Raw genomic sequence first — 24,957 nt, 5'->3', positions numbered from 1 at the left:
AGTTTATTAACAGAGCAAACTGGACACCTATGTGCAGAAACACGAAACTGCATCTCTATTCCATATTGTATACAGAACTCAAGTTAAGTAGAATAAATATATGAACGCAATATCTGAAATTGCAAAGCTAGGGAAAAATAATGCGGGGTTCACCCCATGATATAGGTGTAGGAAACAAGATTTGTGGACATGATCCAGAGTTCACACAAAAAAAGAGTATAGCTACATATGATATCCCATCCAACATGGCAGGGTGAAGAACCCACCTCATGCAATGGAGAGGGGTATTTGGAGATCAAAAAGCAGATAAAGGACTAGCATGTGAAATCCACCGGGGGTGCAGGCCATGCCGGGTCTTCCTGTTTAAGCAGCCACAGTGCTGGGCTTACAGATGTACGCTGCTGTGCTGGCCTTTTTATTTTTATTTTTTAACAAGCCTGTGTTCAGCAGCTCTAGCTTGGGTCCTCATGCTTGCTTGGCATGTATTTTGTAGACGAGGCCTTCTTTACATTCTCCAAGATTCATTTGACTGTATACTTTTATTCCTATTGTCCTCTCTCCTCAGTTACAAACTCATTGACATGTTTAATGCCTGTGTTTCTCCATCATATTCATCCATGGCAGATATATATGATATATATATATATATATATATATATACATATATATATATATATATATATGTATATGTATATGTATATGATGATATATATATATATATATATATATATATATATATATATACATGCTCTTTGCTCAGTTAGGGTGTTGTTGTGTCTTATCTTGTGTTTCTCAGTTTTGTGCACCTTCTGGGATGCTGATCTCGATGGTCAACTCTGTACTCCTCCCCCAGTGGGAGAATACTGAGAACACACACACACACACACACACACACACACACACACACACACACACACACGGGGGAGGGGCTGAGAGACAGAGAGACAGAAAGACAGAGAGACAACAATAGACAGAGACAGAGATTAGGAGACAGAGACAGAGAGAGGGAGGGAGAGAGAACAATCTCCACCCGGGTACTTTTGTGAAATGTGTCCCCAACTGCGTATTTACTGCTGCGTTCGTGACAACCAGCTGTCTGATGATATGATTAATTTTCTTTCTCTAGACATACTTGCTGGGTAGACACACACCTGTTAAAGCCTGTTTGACTGGGTAAACCAGAGGAGAGTTTCAGGGGTGGGGAGCCCCTCATGTTCTTACCCCGATCTCCTTCTGGAATTTGGGAAAGCGCCAGTGACCTTTGGAAGAGGCACGACACCTCAGCTCTCTGCTCTGAGAGCCATTCTTTTTATTGTCCCAATCCTGCTCTCCACTGAAGCAAGCCAGACGACTCCAGGTATTTCCCTGAGCCACTGGAGCAGCTGGGCTGTGGCACCTGGACCAGCACTATCACCTTGTTTATTAGAAAAAGCCACCGATCCCTATTAGTCTGAGGAAACCTCCAAATGACTCCAGCCGAGGTACGCTTCATCCCCGTCCAGTACAGCTGGCACTAGTTAAGAAGTTTCCTGTCGGCTCCCTGAGGTGACCTGCTGCCTGGTGACCAGGTCTTGGTTGGAGTTCAGGGCATAGTCATGAAAGGGCACACCCTTCTTCAAGCACCAGAGAGGGGATTCCGAGAATGAAGTCCTCTGGTGCCCTCCCAGCAGCGTGCAGATGCCTTTGCTGTCACTGTGGATTATGAACAGAGCTGGGAATGCCTGTGGACAGGGCATTACAGCTAATTTTCCCTCTGTGATAGGTTGTCAGTACTTTGGAAATAAGTGTCCTCCTTCTTGCTTGGAAGAGTATCCTTGCTTCAGTGGGGGTTTTGGTTGAAGGATCTTATTGGTTGTCTCTTTTACAACCCCATGGCTCCTGATGGAGACAGTGCCATCTGCCAAATGTCCACTTCTGCTGCCTTTTACATCTGCATTTCTCGTCTGAAACTAAGCCCGGAAATTTCCTTCTTCATAATTTTGCCTGCAAAAACTAGAGCTTCACCAGAGACATAAAGATAAATACCACCGACCCCCCTCCCCCCCCCCCCCATTGTAGAGACAGGTCTCACCATAGAGCTTAGGCTGTTTTCAAATCCATGGTAATCTGCCTCGAACTCCTAAGTGCTGGGAAGACAGCCATGAGCCTTCTCCTCACCCCAGACAGACACATTCTTCTAAAACAAAAACTCTTATGGGCCCATTTGCAACTACAGTGCAAGTTCCTTTTAGAGAAATGTTTAGGATCAGATGTGTGTTTCAATTTCAAATTACCTATTTGTGTGTGTGTGTGTGTGTGTGTGTGTGTGTGTGTGTGTGTGTATTGGGGACAGGAATGAAGTTTCATGGTCACCTGATATACATAGCCTGAGGATAATTACTTAAGAATATTTTTGCTTGCCTGTATTTTGACTGTGACCTAACAATTGAGGTCAAGTGTGGAATTTTCCACATGTGATGTCCTGTTAGCATTTTATCAAAATTCAGTTAATTTTGGAATGTTTCAGATTCTGGCTTTTGGGTTAGGGGTTCTCACTTTGTGTGAGTTGCTACATTCTAAATTGGATGAGGGATGCGCTTGCATTGTGTCAGTCCTTGGTACCCTTGGGTACAGATCAAAACTTGACTTGTCTTGATTTACCCTCTTGCTCAGAAATATCAGTGTCGATTACAGAAAGGCAGCATGGCATGGTGGCATGCAGGGGATGGTGGGTAACAGTCTAGTCATTTGATTGGCTTTCATACAATGTGCTATCTCTACTCCAGGCAGATATCCTCAATAAATAGTGTTAGGTCATCTCACTGCCCACATGGAGTGAGTTCTTCATATCTCTCTCCCACCCTGTGAAAATCGTATGTAAATATGTTATTGAATGTGCAGCTGTTTTTAGAAAGGGTCTCTGAATATTATGTTTGGAATCTTAATTCCATTTTTATGTCCTTAATAAAATACCAACCAAAATTAACTAGGGGAGGAAAGAGTTTATTTGAGCTTATAGCTCCTAGATTATAATGCAAAAATGAGAGAAGACAGGGGGACAACTCCAGGCAGGAACCTGGAGGCAGAAGTGGAAGCAGACAGAGACTGTAGAGGAATGCTCCTTACCAACTTGCCATAAAGCTTGCTCGGCATGTTTTTAAAACAACCCAGGACCACTTTACCAGGGTGCAACTACTTACCCATGTCAGTGTTTAATCAAGAAAATGTCCAACAGACTAGCCTACAGGCTAATAGAGTCTTCTCCAACCAGGTTTCTTCTTTTCAGATGACCCTAGATGTGTCAACTTAATGTAAAACTAACCAGAAACTTGGCATTTCATCTATCTATCTATCTATCTATCTATCTATCTATCTATCTATCTATCTATGTCTCTATCTATCTCTCTATCTCTCTATCTCTCTATCTCTCTCTCTATCTATCTATGTCTCTATCTCTCTATCTATCTCTCTATCTCTCTATCTCTCTCTCTATCTCTCTCTATCTCTCTCTATCTCTCTCTCTATGTGTGTGTGAATATATATGAAATATATACATGAAACATATATGCAGCTGTATACAGTGAGTGCAAGCAAAATCCATGAGAAACAACAAGGATTAAGATCAGCATAGAAACATTTTAGAAACCCATCCTGTCCCAGTCTCTTCCTTTACTGCAGAGGGAGCTGGATCTCAGATACCAACACATAGAAAGTGGAAACTGGAGAAAGCAGTAGCCATGGGCAGGAAGGGGTTGGAGGAATGAGAGAGAAAAAAGGGGGACAAATGAGACAAACCCAAATGACAAGGTGTTAGAAAAGATACCATTATTTCTTAGGCTAGCTAAAAAAGAAATTAATAAAATAAATTTGACCCTGGGAAGAATAGTCCATGAGCAGTTAGTCATGAGAAGATCAAAGGATGCTGACCCCATGCATGTCAAAGTGACTCAATGTTTCATTTTGAGCTGAAGGAAAGAACCAAATGGGAAAGGTGCCTTCTTGGAACAGCTCCTGTTGGACTAAAAGTAGAAAGGTCTTCCTAAGAAGTGAGAGCAGCTTTACAGCTATGAAAACTGAAAGTCACCCTGACGGAGTCTCCATAAACCAGCCGTAAAAACACCAGCTCTTCTGTTAGTTCCATTCCCCTTGCGGCTAGCTTCCCACAACTTAGCACTCAAGCAGTCAGAGCCCTCTTCGTTCTATCTTGTCAGCCGCTCTTTCACAATCTGTTGTCCTTACAGTGGTCCACAGGCTTCCACGACTCACATTCCCTGACTTTGCACTTCTTTCCTGAGATGTTCCACGTGTGTAAAGAAATTCATATCACTCAGCAAGATTTATTAATTTGTCTCTTATCAGTTTCATTCGTAGGATACATTCAGAGAACTAGGAGGTTACTGGTGAAATATTTTTCTTAAGTTATATAAGACTGAGACTAAGACATTGATCTTTTGGTTCTTTAACTAAATCAGCAACAACAACAACAACCCCCTAAAGTTATTTTCTGTTTGAGAAAGTCTGTTATTACTACAGCATGGAAGGTGTCACTGTGTCACTGTGTGTCCTTCTTTGTTCCCTTGCTAATTTCATAGACTTTCTTTGGGAATGGATGAGTTAAATAGAATTGGGTCAGCATGGAGTTATTGAAGGTACTGTTCTATGTCAATTGGCTGGAGAATCTTATATATTGATTAATGGCTACGTTGCCACTTGTTTTGTCCCCTGTCACTGATAAGTTCCTAAGGAGGTTGAATGTGCTATGTGGAAGCTCATGGCCTAGAGATTCAGACTTGGGTAAATGCAGTGAGCCATCGGTCATTACCTCTTATACTGTCGACTTAGTCTGGATTTACTAAATGGCCAGCAGATAAGTGGCTTGATGAACTGGAATTCTCATTCCCACGACGACCTTAGTCCCTGCAGAAGCCACGCCATTACTGATGCTTCCTTGATGTGACCACTGACCTTTCAAAAGAAACCAGGTACCCAAAAGACTGGTGCTTTGTTTTCTGCATTTTTAAAGAAAGTGAAGTCTAACGTGCATTTTAGAGCTAGCCCTCATTCTGCATAAGCAGGGGGAGAAGTTGGAGGGATCCTTTTCGTCATAAAGAGCAGACGTGAGCTGCCTGCAGACAGCCCACACGGCTTATTTATGTGTATGGTTTAATGCTAAAAGGTGCCATTAAGGGGGAAGCCCACATCTAGTGTCAAAACAGTTAAAATCTTAAACATCCCTAATGACCGCTTTTAAGTCATTGCTATTTCTTCTAAAAACAAACCGGCCCTTCCCTAAGTGCAGGGCACTCGGATTACAAATGATACCAGTCATCTGGATTTCTCATTACGGAGCTTCTGCCAAGTTTAGACTCTTTGCCAAGGATGATTTAACCATTCAGAGTGTCAGGCTGACCTTGAGCTTGGGGGCTGGGTGTACAGAGCAGCCTAATTGCCTAAGCATCATTTTCTCAAATTCTAAAATATACTGCCGAGGTGAAACCACCAATTTGACTTCTCAACTGCTCTAGGTTAAAATCTCGAGCGCACATCATCACGCCTTCACAACCGAGTGTGCTAGGGGCCCTTGGAACTGTCACATATTAAATCAAATAAATACTTGTAAAGAAAGCTTTTTGAGAACAAGGGAAGGAAAGAGAGATACACGTATATGGATCCCAGAGCTGACACAATTAAATACAATGGTTGTGTAATTGGAGGCATCTGCTGGTATGTTTTCACTGTTCTGAAAAATACTAGGCTAGCTTGTGGTGGGCCTGTGCAACAGGGAATGACATTGTCCAAGTCACAGGATGACCATTCTGAGGACATGTAGAAATACAGGTCTAAGTCCCGCCAGGCATAAGGACCAGTCATTAACTTCGTGCTCTTAGAGGGATGGTTGCAATCCAGGATGGAACGGACTAAACTTTACATCAAAATGAAAGCAAATCAAAAGTGTCAGCTATCAGAGCTCACAGTCATCCACCTTCCTTCACGCCCAACACACTTTGTGTTCTCACTTTCTAGATGCTGTTTCAAATACCCTAGAAATGGCCTAACCTTTACAGTGTGGAGCTATCGCTTTTAAGGTGTCAAGTCTTGTTAAGGGTCCATGTATAAACTGAATCATTATCTTCCCGAAAGCAAGAGAGTGCAGCTTCTGAGGAGACAATGAGTAAAATTCATAAGCAAGCAAGCTAGCAAGCAGGCAGGCAGGCAGGCAGGCAGGCAGGCAGGCAGGCAGGCAGGCAGGCAGGCAGACAAGCAAGCATCTCTCTGCTTAGCATGCATGAGGGCTTAGGTTTGATCCTCAGGGCACAATCTACTCCCCTATCAAACTGGTTTACATTTCAAATGGAAGCAAGCTCCCATCTAGAAGTGAGACTTACTGAGAAGAGCTATATACCCATTTTTGAGGTCCCATGGGTTAGATTACATACGATTTACTATTGATTTTGAACTCCCCTTAAAGCCATTGGAATACCAAGGCAATGTCTGGAGACAGCTCTACAAAATGCTCATACTATTATAACAACACTTCATGAGCGTCTACCAGCTATCATGTCAGATCATCATATTAGGTTTTATTTCTTACCAAATTTAGTGCTATATCTAACCAACTTATAGAGTGAAGGCTTTAATCTCCTTTGTGAACTGGGGCTGAAAAGAGAATTCATATTGCTCACAATTGTACAAATGAGAGCTAGCTGTGGTGACTTAGCCCTATAATCCCTCTTGGGATTAAGACTTCAAGACCACTCTCTGCCACCTGGTACGATCAAGACTAGCCTGGGGCTGCATACACCCTTGTTTCAAATCAACCAATCAATCAATCAAACAAACAAAAACACACAACTGATATTTGGTGTGAGAGGCTTAAGTTCAGTCTTTTGTCTGTCCACACCATTCCAGTCATCCTGACGGTATTCAGTATTTATTAATTTTTTCTTTTCCTTGTAATTTCTTAATTTGAATCCTAGGATATGCACCTAAAAGAGGCTGAAGAGATTTACTTTTCAAACCGAAGTTAATTTGGGAGAATGATATCAACCTAGGCCCGGTCTTTGAACCTGATTCCAGAAACTGCCAGTAAAGTTGACGATCATTCCAAGTTGACGATCATTCCTTGGTGAGATGCTTGCTAGGAAAATGGTTTAAGAACCCAGTCGACAAGTGTCAGTACAGTATGCTCTATTCACTGGGCGATAATCAGTGCCCTGAAGTTCTAAATGTGACTTTCAGGGGACCTTCAAAAGAACAAGTTAAAGAATACTTGGCTCTGCCCTTTTTGAGTGATGGAGAAGAGCTTATACCTTGTTAGATTCTAGATTTTCTGGATCCATAACCCTTTAACATGTTAATTTGGTGTGTGTGTGTGTGTGTGTGTGTGTGTGTGTTCCTCTTAATATACATACTCCAAAACTTTTGTGTTTATTTGGGTGTTGAAAGACTTTGCAATGTGTTGTTTATACTACTAAAACTGTTTCTTTGGATTCTTTCCTCATAGTTAAAGGGCAAAGTTCTGCCTAAGAGCAAAACTGCAGGAAGCAGAAGAGATGACGTTAGGCTCCATGCTCACCTGCCTTCTTGACCCACCACTCCTGGCCTTTCATTTGTCTGATTTATTACTTCTTGTTTGTCCCTGTGACTCTCTGTCTTTCTCTATCTCTGTGTCTCTCTATCTTCATCTCTCTGTGAGTATGTATGCTCTCTCTCTGTCTGTCTCTCTCTCTCTGTCTGTCTCTCTCTCTCTCTCTCTCTCTCTCTCTCTCTCTCTCTCTCTCTCTCTCTGTGTGTGTGTGTTATTTCTCCCTTCAGTAGCAGTGATGTGAATCAGGTAGCTAGCTTTCATAGTCAGGATGAACAATAAGTATCTACCTTCTACACTGCAGAATCTAAATGAAACTTAGACAACTGAATTCCAACTTACACATTAATGTTAGGACTGATGGTATTCTGATGATGACAGGCAATATTCCTGTTAGGCAATTCCTCTTATTCTGTAAATATTAATTTGCAGATAGTTTTGGTTAATTGGCCATGTTGGCATTGAATCTTGTAGTTACTTTTTGCTGAGTAGTTAAGTTGTATATATATTTTTAAAAATATTTGTCGGGCTGGCGAGATGGCTCAGCCGTTAAGAGCACCGACTGCTCTTCCGAAGGTCCTGAGTTCAAATCCCAGCAACCACATGGTGGCTCACAACCATCTGTAATGAGATCTGATGCCCTCTTCCAGAGTGTCTGAAGATAGCTACGGTGTAGTCACATATAATAAATAAATAAATCTTTAAAAAATATTTGTCAGTGGTATCTTTAATAGGATTCAAGTACACTTAATTTCTTTTAATGTGTCTGGACTCAGTGGTCCACAAAGTCCTTTTCTGGAAGATAAGCAAAAAAATCACTTAGATGTAACTTTGTGATCCAACAATCCTTCTACCTCCACGTATTTGGAAATCTGAACCACCACGTCAGATCTGGTGTGACTACCTCTTAGGTTTATAGGACATTGATTAAGACACCAATGACTTGCCTTAGATTTGATTTTGATTCCTTTCAGAGGCCTTCCATGCATGACTCCAACGTGATTGTAAGCTAGTACTTGTTAAGTTCACTGCAAGGTGAAAGGTCATTTGTATGATTTGTAGTGTCAGTGGTCATGCAACTGCCTGTCAACATCTCTGGCAGCTCCGCAGCTCATGGAAAATTATGATACCACACGGAAGCCCTGGCCCTCTGCATCTTGTTTTGAGATTGTATTTATTTCAAGAAGTTTTAATTACATTTATTTATAAATGTGCATGTAAACAAACACACACAATTGAACACAGAGTTTATAAATAGCCACAAAACCATTCTAATTAAATGTCACATGGATTGTAGTGGGAGAGAATCAAGTGGGGCCCTAGGGCTTTTACTGCTTATTTCCGGTTTCCTTCTCTCACAGGACTTTGCTTTTGGCATCTGGATTGTTGACACGGGTGACTAAGCCTTGGCTTGGAGGGCGTTCCAGTCTCCAAGTTGCTGACTTTTGCTTTCCACCTGGGAGCTGGGGTCATTTTTCCAAGTCACGCTGCATCCTGGTTCCCAAGAAGGGATCCTGGGTGGGAAGGAGGCTTGGATCAGGAAACCAGGGCTCCTCAGAGGCAGCTTGCTGCTGTCCTGGGCTTGAAGTCAATGTCCTGAGAATATCCATGGACTCTCTGGGCTGGTCTGAGTAGGAATGGCCCCATTAGACTCATGTGTTCGAATATGCTTGGCATTAGGGAGTAGCATTTTTTAGGAGGTGTGGCTTGACTGGAGGAGGTGTGACTTTATTGTAGGAGGTGTGGCCTTGTTAGAGTATCACTGTGGTGGTGGGGCTTTGAGATCTTAAATGCTTAAGCTATGCCCAGTCTAAAACACATATAGTTCTCTCCTGCTGCCTGGGATCAAGATGTATACCTCTCATCTCCTTCTCCACCACCAAATCTGCCTGCATGCCACCATGGTTTATGCTGTGATGATAATGGACTAAGCCTCTGCAATTGTAAGCCAGCCCCAATTAAATGTTGTGTTTTGTAAGAGTTGCTGTGGTCATGACATCTCTTCACAACAATAAAACCCTAACTAAGACACTCTCAAACTGCCTTTTAAGAGGCATCTTAAGACTGGACCAAGGGTACAATCAGCTAATTAAAAGAAGCATAAATTCAATTAAACACACACATTTTTGCTCATGAGCCAGCAGTTAACCAGTTTGGCTATTATTTCAAACCTTGATTTGAAGCAAGATCTTAGACAACAAAACCCAGTACGCTTGCTTTGATTAGCTTTGAACAAGAAAGTCATGCTGAAAAAAAAAATGAGTAGATTATATGAATTCATTTAAATGACAATTTTATTTTCATTCTTTCTGCCAATGGTTTGGATCAAAATTTAATCCTTATATAATTCGTGACCTGAATGATATTTAAAATATGAATCACTTCAATAGTAAGAGTCTCTAATAGGTTAAAATATGGTTGGTTGTGGCACTGTGGCTAAGGTATCTAAGTTGATAGAGTACTTATTCAGCAAGGCTGAAGTTCTGGGCTCCATCTCCTGCATTGCATTGATGAGTTACAGTGCACCCTGTAATCAGGAGGATAAAAAGCACAGGGTTATCCTTGGCTATTTGGTGAGTTATAGGCCAGCCTGGGACACATAGGTCACTGTCTCCAAAACAAACCCAAAAACAAACAAACAAAAAAACAAAAGGAGGGAAACTATGACTATAGTTTTAGTTAAAGGCTGAGCATGTTACTGGGTGATAGTTTCTTGCTAACAGACTTCCCAGCTTCCCTTGATGCCTGCTAACCAGTTTTGGAAGGGAGGGACTATGGTATGGTAGTCCTTGTAAGGGTGCACATCCTATCTTCTTCTGTAGGCTTTTTGCCATCTGCACATAAGTGTCAAGATACTCCTTACTGTGCATAACCATGGTCCCACCTAAGGTCAGACCAAGCCTTCTGTCCTTCTCCTGATGCCTTAAATAAAGTTACATAATCAAGGCAAGTTGGAGGAGGAAGACAACAGGAATCTGTCTCAATGCCATGCCTTATGGCGTGGGCAGGCAGAAGATACCCAGAGGTCCACCACCACACGGCTTGCCTTCACTGGGAGCTACTACATGTGTGAATGTGTGGTGGATGGATGGGAGAGAAAGAGAAGTAGAACAGTTTGAGCATTATAGAGGTGGAACTGGAGATGTGAGAGTAAAGAGCAACAGCCTGATGTGAGTAACAGGCCCCATCACCGATGCCATGGAGGAATCCCAGCCCATGCAGCCACTGAGGGCCATGTCTGGGATCATGGCGATGCAGCAGCAGTGGTGTAATGTTGATTCACCTGAGGTAGTTGCCATCTCCAAGTCTTACTGCTTCTATCTACTCACCTAGGCCTAGCCTTAGCCCTATGGAAGCTTCCAGCTTCTGTACAATCTAACTTAGGCCTAGAACGTTTTCAGCCTCTGAGACTTGCTGCTGAATAAGCTCACCCTTTCTTGTTCTTTCTGAACTCTGGCTGGCTATTTCAACTTAGCTGTTCTGCCTCAAACTCCTCTCCAAGCTGACTGATTCAACCTGGCCTCTCTTTCTCAGTCTTTGACTGTTTGCTTTGCTGGCCTCAAATTAACTCTGGTAATCTGTTCTCATCTTCTGGCTCTTTCTCATTTTCCGGCTTGTTCTGTCTTCACCTGTGTCTAGTTTGTTGTCTCTCTGCAACCTGTCTCTGTAAAACTCTCCCAGGAAAACTGTCTCCTCCCTCCCTCTATGTACTACCCCTGAAGTAGCCTCCCTTTCCTCTCTCTTTTAATGAGAGTGGGGCAGATCCTATTCTGACCAAACCTTTTTCAGATTGTCTGCCACTCAGTTAGACATCACTTTCCAACATGGGTGCTTTCTTCTACAAACTAACTTAACCTTCATTGTTTGGGATTAAAGGATTTCCTTATTTTCTTCAGTAAATAACACAGTCTCAGGGTTCAAGTGTGATCAAATATCCAGTAACAGGACTGTGTTGATGTTCATGGCTCATATTACCACTAAAGACCATGTGGATGTCCCTGGTTGGGTTGCTGCCTGGGACCATATTGGTGTCCAAGGTCTGTGCTGAGTTGCCCCTGCCCCTCACTGGTTGTAGCACTATGGGGAGCTGGCCCCACCTCTCACTGGCTGAAACATTAAGGAGAGCAGACCCTGCACCTTGCCTGGGTAGCACAGTAGAGCTGGCCTTGATGGCCAAGGCAACCGTGAGCTGGCCCAAGTGCAGGAGTACAGGAGAGCTCACCCTGCTGCCAAGGCCATGCTGGAAAGCTCACCCTGGTTGTGTGCTGTGGTGGAGGAGATCTAGCAGTGCAACCAACTCAGCAACTTCCCAGGCTCAGGTCTAGGGCTTTCAGTTGGCCAACCTCACCTCTCCCCAATCGGTGAACTGCTGAAGCACATGAGATAACCAGTCCTGGAAATCCAGAGCTTCAAGATCTGCAGGAAACAGGGTGACAGCAGGATATCTGAGAGGGTTCCCGTGAGGGTCCAGTATTGATGGTGTAGCAGAAGCCAAACCAATGACTCACTGCAATGACCATTCGCAAGTTAAGATGTGTAGACTGAGGGATGTACTGTGGGACACATGACAACTTCCATGACACTTTTTTTTTTTAATGTTCTGTTTTATTTTTTGGAGGGGAGGTTGCAAGGGCAGATGGCGAAGATATGAAGGGATAGAGAGATGAGTGGGGTTGGTGTGCATGATTTGAAACTCACAAAGAACCAAGAAAAAGTTAAAAAAATAAAGTTGTGAGTTATATTGGTTCTTTTGATTCTAATAATTTGAATATTGATGAGAAAAACCACACTACTTATTAAGCTAAACAGAAGTTGTTTACTTTTCTCCAATTGGTCACTAATTCTACTAAAAAATGGTAACTTTTAAGTGAATTATTTCTAATATAAATATATATTCATAAAATCAATATTTTCTGATTAGGTCAAATGGATGGTGCTTAAGACAAACAATTGACTGTTGAGATGTTGTGTCCTGAAGTCCACAGGAAGGGATTCCCGACAAACCAGAAGCTTCTTCAGCTGCCCTGAAAGTCCTGTGCCACCAGGACTCCATTCTGTCCTTTGCATCTAGTCTCCCAGAAAGAAGCTCCCTGTTTCCATAGCAACTCCCTGTTTCCATAGCAACGTCCTATTGTGAGAAGAGGATGCAGAGTCAGGTTCATGTGCTCTGAGAGACTAAGAGAAAGAGAGAGAAAGACCTCACAAGTGTCTGTCTTGCTGGCTGACACTTTTGGGTGTTGTACATTCTAGAGGTGTAGAAACATCTGTCTATAGGTGGCTATATTTGTCATGTGTACAGTAGTATTCAGGAACTTCATCTCCCTCCAAGTTCAAGGGTACTGGTCAGAGACAAAACAAAACAAAACAGAACAGAACAGAACAGAACAGAACAAATCAAAACATCCTACAACATTGGAGATTGGCTCCATTAGAAACAAAAAAGAGAATGAGTCTCCCAAACACCCCTAGGGGGTTGGCATTGTTTCTCTTATCCTTCATTTGACTCAGAACCCCAGTCTGGTAATGTATCCAGGTAGTTTTCTTTAGGTTGGATTTAATTGCTTGATAGACGTCTTTTGCTAATGGGATTGAGCAATCCTATGTGACTCACTTTCTTGAGATGTGGGCTTATACATTTCAAAACATAACTAAAGATTAAACAGATTTAAAAAATAGACTAAAAAGACTTTCTTTTGCTTTGTCTTTTTTCTTCTCTTTTGCCATTAATCCCTCCTTCTCTTTCTACCTCTTCTCCCCTGCTTTCCCCTTGCCCCTCCTTTCTTTCAGCTTCTGCTCATCTTCCTCTTATTTCTTCTCCTCCCTTTTCTTCTCTCCTTCCTCTTCTTTCTTCTTCTTCTCTTCCCTCTCCTTATTTCCTCATATTTAAACATAAAGTTTTATGTTCAAAACTACTTAGGATGTTCTATGATAAAATGATATTCCTTGTAAATCTCAAAGGTGAAAGATATAGTACACACACTTATACCACTTCAATAGCAACTGAGTAGTTAGAATAGCCATTACTTCACGCATTTATCATGTCTCAGTGCTGAGGCATTTAAAACTCTAATCAGCCCTTTTTATGTTGATGGCACATTATCCTTAAGTACACATTCTTGTTGTGCTCTAGAACAGTACGTATTCCTTTTGTCTAGTGATAGCTTTGCACAGCAACCAATTTCTCTCTATCTGTTCATTCTGGAAAGTCCCACCACCTCCTCTGGTTCTATTCTCTGTTCTACTTCAAGAAATTATAAATTAGTATAGCCATTGTGGAAAAGAACATGAAGATTCCTTTAAAAAGTCAGACGTAGTAATGCCACAAGAGACCCAGGGATAATTGCTTTCCTAGGTAATGAGGTAAGTGTGTGGAAGAGGTAGCTCCACTCCAGCACTCTCAACAACCAAGCAGGAATCCCGACAGTGTTCATCCAGACAGGACACTGAGGAGCGAAGAGCAGTGCAAATACATTCAGCCACAAAAGAGGAAATTCTGGCATGTGCACGCACTTGAAGCTTGTTGAAAAGGCCTGACGTTCATTTAGAACTATCTAAGACAGTGTCTGAAGAAGATTACTAATGCAACCTGTGGCTGTATTAGATCTTTACTACACCGCACATCCCAAGGGCTTGGTCTCTCAGGCAAACCTAGAGATGAAATACACTTGACACAGAACATGTCACGTGACCAGGCAATGCATATATGGAAGCTAAAATAGTATATCTACTCACAGTTAGCATATCCACTCTGACCAGTCTTAGCTCGCCATTCCTTTACAGAGGACCACGTGGTGGTTAAGTAAGGTCCACAGGCAATGATACCCAAGGCCATTAGATGGTAAGAGATTGAAACTTAAAATAATTCATGGCCTGTGAGTGGCTAAGACCCAGAGTGGTGGCAGCACCAGATGCTGGTGAAGACGCAGAAAGAAAGCAGCTGCGCTCACATTCCTGGTGGAAGGCAGAGCGGTGCGGCCTCTCTGCAGCACGGCTTGGCAGACTCTTAAAAGCTTCAGCATGCACTACATACAGTTTCACTCCCGCAGTCTCGGGCATTTGTCCCAGAGCAATGAAAACTTATGTTCACACAAAACCCGTGTATGAACGTTCATGGAAGCTTCAGTCACAGCAGCCCAGAACTGGAGACAACCCAGATGTCCTTCAACAGGTGAACGGTTAAACAAGCTGTGACAGTCCACACCAGGAATGTTATGCAAGAATAAAAACGATTGATACAGGCAAAAACTTGGATCCATTTGAAGGGAATTATGCTGAGTTAAAAAGACTCCGAAACACTACATCATATGACCTCATTCATTCAACATTCTCAAAGTAATGAAATTATAGAAATAGAGATAGAGAAGAGATTGGGGGTCGATATGGCCATGGAAGGGCGCAGAACATCGAGGTGGCTGTAAAGAATTCATATAGGGCTCTTTGGGGACAAAGCAGTTTCCATCTTGAGGGCTAAATGGAACTATGTGTGTAAGACAACACAGAATAAACATGTGTGCACAGGCATACACATGCATGTACACGCATGCACAATCAGTGCATGAATGCATGCAGATTTGGGAAACTCAGAAGTTCCCTCCTTGGCCTTGCTGCCATGTTTCTCATTTTGATGTCTAGCTACATTTCTGAGAAACAACAAGAGGAAACTGGGCTATTGAGGAAAGCTGGGAAACGGATAGGGAAGCACAGGCATAGATGTGGGGGTGAAAGCTCACTCCACAACAAGCGCCTGCTTTACCAGCACTGCAACCCTCCCCCCACCCCACCCCCGCCGCGCTCGAGTTTGATCCCCAGAACCCACAATCAGAAGCCTACGGTGGTGGTGGCATATGTTATATGTTTATAACCCCAGCACTGGGGAGGTGGAGACAGGCGGATTCCTGGAGCTCACTGGCCAGCCAGTTTAGCCTATTTGGTAAATTTCAAGCCTGTAAAAGAACCTGTCTCAAAAAATATAAAAGTGGGCACTGCCTGAGAAAAGACACCCAGGGCTATCTATTCAGTGGCCCTACACCTTAACCACACAAGCACAACCCACACATGCCCATGCACAAACGCACGAACAATCACAGGCACATGCTAAAAGAAAGAAAGACTATTCATGCGTGGGAGGTTCTGATTGTATTTTTTCTTGAACGTATTTATATAATAATATATCATATTTATGTAAAAATGGCAGAAAAACGGAGACACGTGTTGCCAAAACACATTGCAAAGCTCAGAGCCCAGGCACCGATTTCTACTGATCCGGTTCTGGAGCAGCGATTTCTTCAGATCTGAAGCCCAGAAAAGACAGTAAGAACAACTGAAAATATATTAGCAGTAATAAATCTACTCGTTCTCCACAAGGTTTTTAATATTTTTTAAAATCCCGTTTTATTTTGTCTGCGTTCGATTCGGCTTAGGCCTCAATTCAGCTCTTGTTTAAAAAAAAAAAAAAGAAGCAGTGGGGGTGGGGTGGGAAGGGGGAGGGGGGGAAAGGAGGAGGGGGCAAATGGCAGCCATGACACTCAGACATTAGTGTTTTTGCTCCTGTGGAGAGAACCTGCTGCCCTCCTTCAAAGGCGATGGAGCCTAGGCTCAGAGGTGCAGATGGATTTCACCATGTTGGCTGGCCAGAAAATGAAGCAGATTCGAATGTGTGTCTCTGGATATAGAGCCTGACACCTCAGCCTCGATATAGGTTCTGATTGATGCCGTATTCGCTAAAGCAAATGATGACAAAATGTTGCTACTTAAACTAAGTAGGAAACCATATTCACTCATTCATTCATTCACTCAGTCACCCATTCATCTGCTCGGGACTTTCTGTGAGGTTTCTTCTTCTCACAAACTGTCTTATGTAGATTAGGCTGGCCTTGAACCCCTGACCCTCCTGTTTTCAGCTCCCCGGTCCTGGTATTACAGGTGTGTGCCAAGGCACCTAGTTTTATGCTTTGCAGGAAACTGAACTCAGGGCTTCATGTATGCTAATTACATGCTCTACCAACCAGTCATTATTTCTATTCCTTAGGTTTCATTTTTCATCTGAAGATATCAGATGATGGAAGGGTAGCTTAGTGGTAGGATATTTGCCTGTTATACATGGGACCCTGGGTTTCCCAACAATATATGTGTGTGTGTGTGTATAATATTATTTTGTATATAAAATATATATACTACTATACAATATTTATAATATATAATATATTATATCTCTATCTGTCTATCTATCTATCTATCTATCTATCTATCTATCTATCTATCTATCTATCTCAAGCCAAGTCACTGCCATGTTAGACTACATTCCAGGGAAGAAGGAATAAATATAAAAGATTACTGTGGCATGATGATGAGGTAAGTGTGGTACTGAGGCAGAGCTGATCATTCCCATAAACAGATAATTTAATTGAGAAAATAAAGCATTAGTATGTGAAAAGCTGAACAGTTTTGAACAACTTAGTTTTAAAAATATAAGAACATAGGGCTAGAAAGATGATGCAGTCATTCAGAGCACTGACCGCGCTGGGAGAAAACCTGGGTTTGATTCCCAGCACCCACACATAAGTATCTGTAACTCCAGTGCCAGGGGATCTGTGATTTGTATATGCTTGGCCCAGGGAGTGGCACTATTAGGAGGTGTGGTCTTGTTGGAGTAGGTGTATTACTGTGGGTGTGGGTTTAAGACCCTGCCTAGCTGCCTGGGAGCCAATCTTCTCCTAGCGGCCTTCAGATGAAGATGTAGACCTCTCAGATCTGCCTGCACCACGTCTGACTGGATGCTGCCACCTTCCTGCCTAGATGATAATGGACTGAACCTCTCAACCTGTAAACCAGCCCCAATTCAATGTTGTCCTTATAAGAGTTGCCTTGGTCATGGTGTCTGTTCACAGCAATGAAAACCTAACTAAGACATGATCTGACACCCTCTTTTGGCTTCCATGGCACCAGGCATACATGTGATGCCCAGACACATGTATAGGAAAAACACCCACAATTATAACAACAGCAACAACAACAATGATGGCAAAAACATCAGAACTGAAACAACGGACTGTTGATTAATTTCCATCCAACAGTGTAGGAGGCAAAGGACCTGCAGAAGAGAGGACGGTTGCTATTGGCTGCACGTGCTGGGGATGTTTGAGGTACAGAGACTGAAGGGCATACGGACTCTGCCGGTAGGAGGGAGAGAGAAGTAATGCAGCCATGAAAACAAATTGTCTCCGCGAGACAACTCCAAGTTCATTTTTCTGCTGATAGTTGCTAAACATGACAGATTTAAAGAGTGTAAGTTTGGCCCTCAAGGCCCTTAGCACTAAATCTGTAGCTCCATCCAGTTTCATCAGACTGACCTCAAAAGCGCAGCCCAGTGCTAGGGGGTGTGTGCACCCGCGTCTCAGCCCCAACAGATGGATATGCTTTTAAAATCCATGCAAACAAAACACTCCATTTAACGTGCCCCGCAGAGTACGCGAACCTAGCTGACGTTCTCCTGAGCTACCATCCATCTTCTGTAATGACATCCATCATTTTCTCTCATGTCCCTCAAGAGCTTGTGAAAAGTTGGAGCTCAAATGACCAAGCAGCCAGGTGCCTTCTGTTATTTATCTGATGGGAATATGGGAAGAAATCAAGTTTCTTTACAGCAATGGCTGACACAGACAGTGTTGAGGCGTGCTGCCTCTGACCTTGATGTGGAAAGGTAATCCGCTCCTCTCTGGCAGTTCGAGGAGAAGGTGGTGGGAGTCGGTGAAGCCTGGTGTCCTTAGAGGATCTGATGTCTTTTGAAATCCAAAATTCTGTCTATGCTTCAGGGACTTGGATCAGAAGGCCATCAGGACAAAGCCGGCTTCTTTCATAGGCTCCTCTGGGATCCTAAAAGACTTGCTTTAAAATGGCTCTCATTGCCAGTCAAGGTAACTGAAACACCCAGAGAGAAAAGTCAGAATGTGATTCCAAGCAAGGAAGTGGAGGCGTGGCCAATGACTTTCTGTTTAAACCTTTGTTGATAGAGAAGTCGGTGGCAGAACAGCGGCTTATTTTTAAAAACACCAGCAACAATACATCCCATTATTTACAACTTCGCTGAAGCTTTGCCAGTCACAAAAGTGTCAGAAACCTTTCTATAGAGTGAGCAGAGCTGGATTTAACTCCCAGGGTTCAATAACTGCCCACGGAGCCTTGTGACTTCAGTACGCAGTCATTCCTTATTTGGGCATTTTCTCCACTGGTGACACTTCATTGTTTGTTTATTATTGTTATTGTCGTTATTATTATTATTTTCAGGAAATTGTGGAGACTGGGGAGGGTGGAGCCAGACTGAGAGAAAGACAACACTCACACGTGTTTGTAAATGACATGTATGCTTTTAGTTATCTAGAAATATTTGAAATAATCTTGTCAGAGGCAAGGTATTTTACCATCGAAAGCTTTTCAGAACTGAAATCTATTGATATTGTAAGCACCAAATAAGAACATCAGTACAACGAGCTTATACTAAGGGCTTACTGCCTAACAAAATGTAGCCTGTTGTGTGCAATGAGGCACTAAGACACTACTTACAAGGGATCAGTGTCACTTTTGGGCAAACAAAATCTAAAGTAAAATCCCAAGGAGGTGATTCAGCCATCCGGGTCACTCGTTACTCTTATGGAGTACCTGGCTTCACTTCCAGCACCCACATGGTACCTTACAACATCTCCAACTCCAGTCCTGAATGACCCAGCACCCTCTCCTGGACTCCATGGGCACCAGCCACACGCTCAGCACATTTACATACATGCAGAAAAAAAACCACTCCTCCACATAAAATCTTAAAATATCAAAAATAAACAAATAACTACCACCAACAAGAAGAAGTCATCTTCCTTGAGAAGGGAGCCTGTGTACGATGTACAAAGAAAACTTGCCCTGTTTTTAGTCTCATTCACTTTATTATCTACTCTGTAGTACCCCTAACCACAGAGGACTGACAAGCCTAACCCAAGCACATGAACAGGATGTATGACTTCAAGGAAATTCCTTTTTATTTTTATTTTTATTTTTTGTGACACGGGGTCTCACTTTGTAGCCCAGGCTGGCCTTAATTTCAAAATCCTCCCTCCTCAGCCACCAAGGGTTAGGATCACAAGTAGGCATGCACCGGGTAGCTTAGAAGAGAAGGAGATGAACAGGAAGATCATGTCTGCTGAGGGCTTAAGGTGGAGGAATATTGTAGAAGAACATCTCCTATATAACACAGATGGGAAACAGCAGATTATTAGAATCAATAAATACCAGTATAAACTCCCTAAGAACAAAGATGTCATCTTTATAAGTCTTGTCACTATGTCTATGCACACCTACCCACTTCAAAACATGTCAATGTCAAATACAGCCAGATACACTGTTCTATAGGGAAGTCTATCTTAGTATGTTACATTTTTATTTACGTGCATGTGTGTGAGTCTGCTTGAGGCTATGTGTACCACATGTCTGCAGGAGCCCACAGATGCTATTGTGGGATACCCTGCGATTTGAAATACCCTGATTTGAATCAGGTGGGTCTGAGTTTCTGTGTGCGTGCTGAGAACCTAACTAAGATTCTCTGCAAGAGCAGTAAGTGCTCTTAGCTTCTGAGCTCTCTGTCCAGCCCCACCGAGCTCCTTTTAAGAGAGGATTAGATTTGAAGTCAGGGAAAGCATGTGAAGAATAACATTTTGTATCTTTCTTTTTTTTTCCCCTCATAATTAAGACAACACAGTCAAGTTCTGTCCTGCATTGGAGTATGTTGCTTCAAATTACTGTTCAACTTGGACATAAGATGGAAATCTAGACAAGGTGGGTATCAAATATGAAAGTGAATCTTCTCATAGTCAGCTAAGTGATTCTTGAATGCAAGGATTGTAAATAGTTTTTTAATTTAAAAAACAACAACAATTGGTTGTATTTTCAAACTATTTTTTATCTTAATTTCCATATTTTTATTTAGGTTTTAAAGAAATGCTTTTTATTATACCTTTTAATTTTAATGAGTACATTTTAACACTTGGCAGATTAACACATCAGCAGATATAAAAAGGATCATCAACTTTCATTTTTTTTACATTTTATAAACTGTATGCATTTGTATTTGATTTTGAGCGAGAAAACTAAAGTGAAAATTTTGTGCAAATCTCATTTAAAACAATTAGTACAATTAGTGAACAAGTTTTCTAGAGCAGGGAAAAAGCAATACGTTTTAATGGGATGGATACACAATAATTCATGATGTGCGTGTCTTCATTATTCAGCCAGACATCATCAGCCCAAAGACTTGACACTCTTCTATGCCTAATAATGGTCATGTTCAGTTGTCTTTGATGGTTTGCTCGTTTTCAGTAATATAAAATATACTCGCTCTGTCCACATTTCTTCTAAAGGTTGTTATTTAGAAATGGTTAAGAATGTTCAAGTCTGAAAAGATAAAGTTATTTTTTTAAATATGTGTGTGTGTGAGAGCCCATATGAGGTTTTTTGAACTGTATGCATGATGTGAGAACACAATGGTCAGAAGAGGGCATCAGATCCTCTGGAACTAGAGTTAAAGGCACCAGGTGAGTGCTGGGAACCAAAGTCAGATTCTCTGCAAGACTGGTCAACATTCATAACTGCAGAGCCATCTCTCATGTCTCAAGAGAATATGGAGTTTTAAAAATGTAACTGCTTCTTAGCAGGGCTTATAACTGTTAATTGTTTTACACATGGTTTATGGGCCGCCTCCATCTTTCTTTGAGTGTCTAGCACACAGTAAGGCTTATTGACAGCTTTAAAAATATTGTTTCTCAAATTACAAGCATCCCCTTTGATGAGGAAGCTGGCCTTTACAATAAGAGGAAGAGCTGGCAGCAAACATCTCCCAAGCCAGCCTTGCTAAGCTGAGAAGAGCATTGCAGGATTATCTGAGCTGCCCAGGATGCTTCTTGTGTCTTTGACTGAGCACAAGCTTCCAATGTGCAAGGCAGAGTGCACCGGTGTGGCTCTTCCACTCTAACCTAAATGCTGAAGTGAATCAATGCTTCATAGTTTATTCTTCACTTCCTTAAATTGGGCATGTTATCCTTTGACTATTCTTTTTATGTTGTATGTAGTGGGGGAGGGGGGGCCGGTGCTCATTCAATAGAACCTTGGCATGGAAAAACAAAATAAATGTAAAGTGCTAGTGGATATTTACTTTGAGCAAAGGGCTAGGATGAATACGCTTAAATGGCCAATCAACTGCAAAACAGGTAGTTGTATTTTCTAGTTAGTTGCTAGACTTGCAGAAAATAAGAGGAAAATTTGACCACGCTCCTCACTGTGAAGAATATTGACGATTACTCTGTTTCAAGTTGTGAGTCACGTGCCATAGGGACATGGGATCTGAGACACCTGGGTCAGAGGACAGAGCATCCTCAGTCATGACTCAGCTGGCAGAATGGATTTTATGTTCTCATGAGTTCTTCTTGTTCCCAGTGGGTTTATATTACAGTGGAGGAATGCCCAGATTAGGAACACCCAACCTTCAAAAGTGGCTGTTCCAGCTGCTATCAAATCCACTTAAGTCTCTCCGTAAAGGAAGAACGGGCTGAGTTTTCTTATTCTGAACAAAAGTGCTCTCAGCTACTGAGGTAGATATTACCCACAACATCCGAGTTTATCATACTTATCAAAAATAATTGAATTGATCTCCACTAGTTGTTAAGTTCACTGGAGAAAAAAATGAGTACAAGTATCAGTGCAGAAAATATCCTGGGTTGGAATATAAGGCCACTCGGGCTGGCTGTTCACATGATGGCTCTCAAGAATAGGTATGGGCAAGGAAGAACAGAGGCTTGCATAGGACTGGTGGAATGGTGTTTCCATCAGCAGATGGGATAACGTACAGGAGACTAGATGTGCATATGTCACACCTTGCATGCGTATGACAGTGAGCCTTCTGGAGACAACTCGAGCTAGCTTGACTCTCAGTGTGAGATGATTTAGTCCCTGGTTGACTGGTCCTATGCGTCAGGGGAGGTGGGGGAGGCAACCCCTGTGGTCTTCTTCCAGCTAAGACCTTCCTTCTAAAGTTTGCATGGTCTCTGAAAGTAACGTCATCACCTGGGTATCAGGTCCCCAACACATGAGCCTGTGGAGGCGTTTCATAGTCACACCATGAGTTTGCACTTTGCAGGGGACAAAGTGTGACTGTGGAGCAAGTGGTGAGAAGGTTTAGGTAAGGAGATCGATAGCCACATCCTGCGAGGCCTGAGAAACCTGTGAGGGGTGTGTTCACAGAGTGCAGTCAGTCAGAAACCTCTGGAGGCCCTTCCAGCTGATGATTTCTGTTCTGCTTCTTGCTGTTGTGTGGAAGCTTATGTCCTCGGAGGAGAATGGAGCCTAAGTAAAGGGATGATTTCTAAGACTTTTAGGCAGGAGATGATACCGACTCAGGCAGCAGGCAGCTAGACTTGCAGCGTGATCAAACACACAGCAGTGAATTGTGCTGTTGGATTAGGAGACAGAGTTTGTCTCTCATTATAACACATTCAACTTCAAAGTCTCCAAACAGGCACCTTTGCCCTGGTAAGACGGCGATAGTACAGTCCTGCCTTCTCACGTTGGTGTGACTAGACTGTCACTAGGCATTCTGCCTTGTCCCAGAGCTCCCCAGTTTGCTCACTAATAATCCACTTGCTACTCTCACTGCTTTGAGTCTTCAGGTCATCATCACCATGGCTCTCTCACCAGCCCCTCCTCTCTTCTTCCTCCTGTGGGTTATCATAACATTTTTCTATCGATCTGTCCAGTTACCTTTTCTGGTCACAGGAAGTGAGTTCTTTGACAGCTTCCTTGTTCATAATAGCATGCCAAGAGTTTATGGTTCTAGGTCCAGTCCTCAAGAAAAAGTATCTAGTACTCTGGCATACCAAATACATGAGGGATCCTATTCTGAGTTCTTGTTAACACATTGAATCCCTGTAACTGCCCAATGGCGTTGAGACTGAGTCTGTTTTAATTCACTTTTTATAGGTGAAGGACTTACAAATCACCACAAGCATTCCTCTGAACTTCCAAATCCAGTGAAGAGGTGAAGCAAGGACGAGTGTCTCTCCTCCATCTGGGCTTTCCACTATCCCATTCGTTGGCCTAGGTAACGAAGGAACCAAAATGCTGCCGCTGCCCCTTAGTCCTTCCCTGAGCTCTCAGTGACACCTTCAGATTCTTTTCATTTGAATCAAGTGTATTTTTATGAATACGAGAAAAGGCTAAAAGACTATTAGTTCTGTATAAAATCATGGTGTGGAGAAGCTGCCATTTTCTAACTATTTTTTTAATTTAATTTTATTTGTAATTCATTTTTTTACACTCCATATTCCATTCCCCACCCCTCCCTTCCCACCCTCCAACTGCTCCACATCCCACATCTCCTCCCCACCACACTCCGTCTCCACATAGATGCCCCTATCCTCTACCCCATCTGACCTCTAAACTCCCTGGGGCCTCCAGTCTCTTGAGGGTTAGGTGTATCATCTCTGAATAAACATAGGCCTGGAAGTCCTCTACTGTATGTGTGTTGGAAGCCTCATACCAGCTGGTGTATGCTGTCAATAGGAAAAAATGGCAACAAACAGATTGGGAAAAGATCTTTACAAATCTACATCTGATAGAGGGCTAATATCCAATATATACAAAGAACTCAAGAAGTTAAACTCCAGAGAACCAAATAGCCCCATTAAAAATAGAACTAAACAGAGAATTCTCAACTGAGAAAACTTGAATGACTGAGAAGGACCTAAAGAAATGTTCAACACCCTTAGTCATCAGGGAAATGCAAATCAAAATGACCCTGAGATTCCACCTCACACCAGTCAGAATGGCTAAGATCAAAAACTCAGATGACAGCAGATCCTGGCGAGAATGTGGAGAAAGAGGAACACTCTTCCATTGCTGGTGGGATTGCAAGCTGGTATGTCCACTCTGGAAATCAGTCTGGTGGTTCCTCAGAAAATAGGACATATAAGTGAGGACCTAGTTATACCACTCCTGGGCATATACCCAGAACATGTAATAAGAACACATGCTCCACTATGTTCATAGCAGCCTTATTTATAATAGCCAGAAGCTGAAAACAACCCAGATGTCCCTCAACAGAGAAATGGATACAGAAAATGTGGTACATTTACACAATGGAATACTACTCAGCTATTAAAAACAATGAATTTATGAAATTCACAGGAAAATAGATGGAACTTGAAAATATCATCCCGAGTAAGGTAACCCAGTCACAAAAGAACACACATGGTATGCACTCCCTGATAAGTGGATATTAGCTCAAAAGCTTGGCATACCCAAGATACAATTCACAGATGATATGAAGCTCAAGAAGAAGGTAGAACAAAGTGTGGGAGCTTTGG

At 42.4% G+C, this 24,957-nt stretch overlaps 1 long non-coding RNA gene across 2 annotated transcripts; it reads left to right on the top strand.

Annotated features, from left to right (window-relative positions):
- Positions 1-1,255: 1,255 nt before the first annotated feature.
- Positions 1,256-23,876, top strand: Gm35426. Of its 2 annotated transcripts, none has more exons than XR_373805.1 (3): positions 1,256-1,481; positions 20,295-20,380; positions 23,573-23,876. It is a non-coding gene; the product is annotated as a predicted gene, 35426 (long non-coding RNA). The 2 variants fall into 2 exon arrangements; XR_373806.2 differs by lacking the exon at positions 1,256-1,481 and adding an exon at positions 5,758-7,105.
- Positions 23,877-24,957: the final 1,081 nt, after the last annotated feature.

The sequence above is a fragment of the Mus musculus genome, chromosome 1 (genome assembly GCF_000001635.26).
Source record: "Mus musculus strain C57BL/6J chromosome 1, GRCm38.p6 C57BL/6J".
Lineage (NCBI taxonomy): Eukaryota > Metazoa > Chordata > Mammalia > Rodentia > Muridae > Mus > Mus musculus.
This window is presented reverse-complemented; position numbering and strand designations above follow the sequence as displayed.